The 6771-nt window shown below is 45.8% G+C and overlaps 1 pseudogene across 1 annotated transcript; it reads right to left on the bottom strand.

Annotated features, from left to right (window-relative positions):
- Positions 1–2590: 2590 nt before the first annotated feature.
- LOC146180055 (uncharacterized) lies at positions 2591–5811 on the bottom strand (annotated as a pseudogene). The gene is made up of 5 exons (XR_014700949.1): positions 4002–5811; positions 3764–3910; positions 3391–3564; positions 3058–3246; positions 2591–2997 (listed from the first exon to the last, which is right to left on the bottom strand). The product of XR_014700949.1 is annotated as an uncharacterized LOC146180055 (transcript).
- Positions 5812–6771: the final 960 nt, after the last annotated feature.

The raw sequence follows: 6771 nt of genomic DNA, 5'->3' as shown, positions 1-6771 counted from the left end.
AAGAGAGTTCTACTTAATTTGAGGACAACCCAGAGGGCTATGGGACGAAAAATGGTAGGGGTAACATTAAGAGATAGAAAGCGTGCAGAGTGGGTCAGAGAAATAACTCAAGTTACCGACATTCTAGTAGAAATTAAGAAGAAGAAATGGACATAGGCAGGACATGTAGTGCGAACAGAGGATAACCGATGGTCGCTGAGGGTAACAAACTGGATTCCAAGGGAAGGAAAGCGTAGCAGGGGGCGGCAGAAAGTTAGGTGGGCGGATGAGATTCAGAAGTTCGCAGGGGTCAAGTGGATGCAGCTAGCACAGAACCGGGTTAAGTGGAGAAATATGGGAGAGGCCTTCGCCCTGCAGTGGGTATAATCAGGCTAATGATGATGATGATGATATCTAGTCTTTGAAGTATTGTTCTACCGGTGGGCGTGCTAGACAGATGAATTATTTGGACAGTTTGTTGAGCTCATTTCAGTTCCTTGTAGGTATTGTGGAAGACGATTTTAGAAGCTCAGGTTGCCGCTGCTACGCCGTGCACGTGAAGAGGCACAGCTACATAAAAAAATTGGGGGAATCGAACCTCCATCACTAAGATACTGGGATCCCCACCCAAGAGATTTAACGAACTGAGTCATACCTGGGACAGTTTTTTCTGACATGGTTTTTATTACCTGGGACTGGGATGAGCGCATCTTAATTCTCCTTCTCTATCGTGAGGATGATACTAGTGAGGATAATAGGCTAGTCAACGGCGTATTTCGGCGTGCGTGTACTCAGCAAGAACTCTCATTTGGGCCTTTCTTTTCATGTGAGAGGGTGCCGTTTTAATCACCCTGTCATGACATTTGAATTCACGTTACCCCTATGCCACCTGCTGGAGCTGCCAATTCGGGTCGCTTCTTTCACACGGGAAGGTGATATCAGAATGAGCCATGCCAGAGCCATTTGCATTCTCGTTACCACTATGACACGAAGGCACGTGCATACGGCTTGAGTGAAGCGTGACTTTATATGTATGACCTTAAGTGTCCCCTAATGTAACACCTTACACGGATAGGGCGTGACGGGGGAATAATATAGCCGGTAAAATAAGCTTCCGCCTTGCTTTCGCAATTCAACTATGGTTAACCGGAGATAATCCACAGCCAACGTTTTTATTTCGATAGCAATACTCCGTCAGGATTTGGCGCGTCGCGTCGCCCGAGAAGGGCCGTGGTTGACCTTGAACATCCGCGAGGAAGAAGATGAAGAGAAGAAGATGACGAAGATGATGAAGATGACGAAGAAGATGAAGAAGAAGTAGAACGATCTCTCACCGGCCAACGTTTATAGATACTTTTTTAGTTCTATAACTCCTCGCAGCGCCCGTAGGAAGCAGACGGCCTGTCGCCGTCCCCGCCACCGCAGCGCTGCAGTCGCGGATTGAGCTAGGAGCTTGAGTGTCGTCTGCTAGCGCGCAGCATTTTGAACGGACATTCGCTTTCGAATCATCGTTGCGCGACTGCTGTGTTTTGTTTTCGGCTCTTGCCCGGATGTATTTGATAACGTATGTGTACTTAGTGCATTCTCGATCTTAGGGGCCCTATTCTGAGCAGTGCCAGAAGGGTCCGTTTTGTGCAATGACGAAGTGCATGTTTCTAGTCTGCTTCGCATGAGATGAATTGAAGCTTGCTACTTCAATGGATTCGAAATATCCACCAAAATAGTTTTCCGCGACAGGTTGCAGTGTAGCGCGTTTCGCGCAAAATTTCTTGGTTTTATTGCAGCAATATTAGTGAAAATGAAACCCCGCCGCTGTGTATCAGTGGGCGAGGCTACTGTCCTGAAAGCCGCGAGTTCGATTCTGGTGTAGGCGAAATTCTCTCAAGAGGCCCGTGCACTGTGCAGTACAGGTACACGTTCAAGGATCCCATGTGGTCGAAAATTATCCGGAGCCCTCCATAACGGTGCCCCTCATATCCCGGGTGGCTTTGAGGCATTAAACCTGACGATGTTGGCGGTGAATATAAAAAGTTGCAAAGTGTGGTCTAGCCGATTGCTCACCATAACACTGTGCACAATAATTTTCAAAGGCATTTGTCATAATCTATGTGGAGCACTACTTAGTATTCAATAAAATATATTAAAATCAATGTTTACTTTTACTAATTTGAATATTATTGTACGAGAGGGGCTCTTGGATTCAAAATAGAGAAATTTCATTTACAAACACATCGAACACCATTGAGAAATTTTGCTGCCAACTAATTTTTCACACAAGCTTGGCCTTCTTCGCTCCCTTTGAGCTCTAATGGCACTACTATTTAGCAAGCACTTTGCGCGCGCAAAGAAGTGCATGCGGGTCACCAAGAAGAAATGAATCAGTTCAGCGGTGAACTCCTCAGCATGCTCTGGGCAACCAACATGGTTTGTACCTTTTTTCGCCAGGGAATCCATCACGGTCTAAAACAGGTCGCCGATCTCCTCGCCCTTGCTAGCCTGTTTTATAGTGCGTTCTACCGTGTTTACACAGGCAAACATTTTTTCAGAAGGGTACGCCAGGCTGCCACGGACGTACTCACGCTCAATAATGAGCATAGCCTCACGCGGCAGGGAATCCTGCCTGCCAAGTGCATCTGCTCTGCAGGCTTCACATACTGTTTTCTTTTTCAGTTTAAAAGCCACATAGCCTGCCAAGTAGTACAAGGCTGTCTCTTCTGGTGATGGAACACTGTATTCATGGTCATTGGAAGCACTGGAGAGCTATATCAATGGTATCGCCATCACCTCCTGCTAGACCCGTTCTTTCATGGTTTTTTTCTAGATGAGGTCCTCGCGACGCTTTTCACCTAGGCTCTCAAAAGCACTAAGCAAGACACGATCAGATCCCGCCTCACAGTTCCCTTTCACAGCCACTTTAACAGGCGTGTAAAGGGAAAGCAGCCTGAAAAATTGGCTAAACTTGGTCACTGTAGGGTGGTCCTCGTCCCCTCCAAACGATTTCACCAGGCCGAAGAATCTCTGCAATAAAAAAAAATCATATTAGCATTTTTAGGCTTTTCAATGATGCAGTCTAATTACCTCTAGTGGGTCTTGGTTTAACTTCGCTGTGAGAATATAGCTGACACCCTTGTTATGTAGGAAGTCTATAAGGGATAGCACTGACATCAGTGTAACCCTCAGTGACTCAATTGTTTGATTTTTTGCAATGAGTTTTGCATTTCCCCTTGCTTCCGTCCTGTTCATCATGTCCAGGAATTCTTCCAAAAACTGAAATAATGTGTGTAAATGCAAAAGAAAGCAAATGTTGTTAAGCTACAACAGAAATGGAGCACTATACTATAAAAACACTTCCGTCTCCTTATAATAAGATTTTTCTGATTCCTTTATATTCAGTACACATAAACTACTTACCTTAATTTTAGGAGAACCTTTTCTTATTCCAGCCTGAGGAATCTTGGCATTCAGAATGTCGAAAAGATCATTTAGCAGCAAAGTGACTTTCTCAGTACTTGCTCTGTCAGCAAAGCCAGGTACCTTCAGCTGCCGGTAAACTTTTAACCCTGTCGCCACACTGCGGCTGAAAAGCTGAAAAACAGTTTCGTCATGTTACTGTAGCCACAAGTCAGCAAGCTGCAGAATACAGAAGCTTAACGTGTAGTCTGCCAGTCAATGAACGTTACCTACACTGATAATAGAAACTGTGTCGTGGTAGAATGCATACACAATATTTATTCTAGAAATATCAATAACAGTTGAGTGAGGAAAGGCATCTGAAATATCTTACTTGAGTTGCCAGACGAACATTCATGGTCTGAAGCCTCTGTGGTTTGACATGATATTCTGTCAGTTTTGGCACCACCTTAATGTCAGCCTTTTTCTCTGCCTCATAAAGCCACTCGTAGTGATGATAGTCCAGTTGATGGTCACCGATCTGCAATAAAATTGCATGCTTGCAGGGAAAAAAGTAAGGCGCGCATGCACTTTCAAGAGAAACGTAACAAGAACGCTTGGTTATATCTTACCTCTCCATACTTGTGCTTCATTAGGGGATTTCGGATGCACTTCATTATATGCAGCATGTCACATATGAAATGCAGAAATGCCGCATCAGGAAGGCACGGGTGCTCCATCTTGCATTGAGTCTTGCCAAGCTTTCCACTGACCCCAAGGTGCTTCCACATTGACTTATTGTTTCCAGCTCCATCACTGATCACAGCCAATACCTGTTCATCATGCTGGTGAAGCTGCAGAACTGAGTTTACCACTATTTTCGCAAGCACCCAGCCTGGTGCTGCTCCCTTGGTGGCATAGCTTGCAATGGGTTGGACCCATGAATCGAACATTGGATTGTACATTATGACTAAAGCATGGTCTGCTAGTTGTCCAGCATCCCCTTTGGCAACATCATCATAGTTACTAAATCTATCGAATTTGTAAGATGTTCGGTTGAATTCTGTTGCTTCTCGCAACTTCACCTCATCAATTATTATACATCCATAGGTTTGTTGTTCTGGTTTTCAAGTCATTTGCAGCTGAATGCTTTCGAGGGCAAATTTATTCAAACCATATTCACATGGCAGACCCCTCAGCAGCTGCACGAGACGGCACGTACTTGGGAGGGGCAGAACTTTCATACTAGAAAGGTCATTGTAGCCCTTTGGGCTTGTTAGCCGCAAGAGTAAGCAGACCATGAGCCAGTCGGCTGTGTATCTGTGACCTCGAGGAGATTTTGCTGCCTGCTGCATTACTGCTGTGCGGAGGGCCATTTTTTGCATCTCTGGCAAATCTTTGGTGATGTCATCCAGAGTTTTTGTCACTGCATTTTTCAGCTTTTCGCTCAGCCGCTTTACATCTTGTTTTTTTCGCTCTCGTGCTGCAGTGGCACGAATTAATCGCTTGCGCAGCACACTTGCTGCCACAGGCACCTTTTTCTTCGGTCGTGTAGACCTTTTTCTCTTCAAGCACTTTGACAAGTTGATGCACATAGCACATGTTTCTTTGTCTGCACTAGTCAAAACAGCACAGTCATTGTGATGGAGCGTGCTTCTAGCATTTTGGGTCACACTGCTGCGGTTGGCGACATCGATGTCAGAGCAACCACGGCAAAATTGCTTTGTGTGCACAATCCGCAAAATTGCCTCGACATCTTTGAAAGAAAAAACCTGAATGTCAGCATTCCACTTGTGCAGCAGTCTTCCATTTGCTTGGACAGCGTAAGTCAGGTCCTCACGGAACACGACACGTTTCAGAATGGTGTAAACACCTCCCTTCATTCCTGCGTCGTAAAATACAACTTCTTTGTACTTGCCCGCCTCCTCCTCAAGGGCCGCCATTCTCCAGTTTCTCGGGAGCTGTACTGACGCGCTTTTTTTTTCAGAATTTGTGCGAAAGAAATGCTTTGCACGCCCTCAGGCAATGTCTCGGCTGGGACCTCTAGGTGGGACTCCTCAAATGGGGCAATAGGATGCGCCGCATTGTTTTTTGTACGCTGGATCTTTTTTTTGGCGACCGCCGCCTCTTGCGATCTTTTGATAAATAGCTAGGAACGTTCGGGAATCGACACGGAACTGCGTCAGGTTTCAACGCCCAACACCCACGGTCCATCGCAACAATCTGGCCGTCAATGACATGCTTGTAGGTCTTAACAATGTCATCTGGCACAAAATGCACGTCACACACCTTGCAGGTCTTGCTGAGCCCTTTGTCTGCGCGTGGAATAGCTCGCACCCCCCTTCCGTGTAGCTGCGGATCAGATGGCGGCACAAAAAAGTGACGTTTCTCCGGGTTGTTCTTGTACCCGCTGGTTCAGCCGGGCACGAAACAAGTCGGCATTGTCGCACTTGAAAGCTGCTTCACGGCAAGCAGCCGTTCGTTGTTTTCAGTGCACTGTTGTTGTTGATACGGTCCACGTGTTCGCCGAGCGAACAGGGAAAAACGGATAAAAAAAAGCAACGACAACCACGCGCACAGGCCAACGAGTAACCGCAGGAAAGGAGTTGGGGCGCGCGTCTGAGGCAGCGCAACCAAGGCGAAACCCTCTACTGCAACGCCCTCTCAGCGCCCCGGTACAAGCAGCTTTCAGAGGGGGAGTTATGGAACTAAAAAAGTATCTATAAACGTTATCACCGGCAGCTAATGCTCTCGCTCTACATTCGATTCAGCTGTATTGAACCCTTCTCATTTATATGTGGGCTGGTAGCTTACGCTCTCGCATCAAACTCTTGAAGGATGACCTTATAAGTGTCCCCAATAACGTAGTCCCTTACACTAATAGGGCGTGATAGGGGAATAATGTAGCAGACAAACGAAGCTTCCTGCCATTGCTATCGCAATTCAGCGAGGGTTAACCAGAGTTAAAACAGCAATTTTTTTTCCTCTGAATGTTGATGATATTGTCCTTGCTGTAGTATTTCAAAGTAGTTACATGCATTCAGAACGATGTGTAACATTTTGGGTGCGTTCTAAGTGTTGCTATACTACACTATACGACTGGATGGCGATATTAAAGGGAAAGAGCCTGATATGGCTTGGAGGTGTTTGTTTCGTTCTCGCTGACTGAGCGCTTGAGTTTGCGACGCAGGTGTAACGTTTGCTGTTAACGAAACAAAATATGTCGGTTACGTTTCATTTTTTTTTTTATAGACCAAACGTACGAAGGAGGCCTTTTGGATATGTTAGGCTGAAGAAAGGCGGCTCATCCTCAATGTCTGCACGAGCGGTTGATTTGAACTTCGTGAAATGCTTTTTCGGAACCTATGAAAGTTATATAGAGATCTTGGTTATACTGCAAGA

The sequence above is a fragment of the Amblyomma maculatum genome, chromosome 9 (genome assembly GCF_055883805.1).
Source record: "Amblyomma maculatum isolate TAMU_Amacu chromosome 9, ASM5588380v1, whole genome shotgun sequence".
Classification (NCBI taxonomy): domain Eukaryota; kingdom Metazoa; phylum Arthropoda; class Arachnida; order Ixodida; family Ixodidae; genus Amblyomma; species Amblyomma maculatum.
Note: the sequence above shows the minus strand (reverse complement) of the source record. Positions and strands in the feature narration are given on the sequence as shown.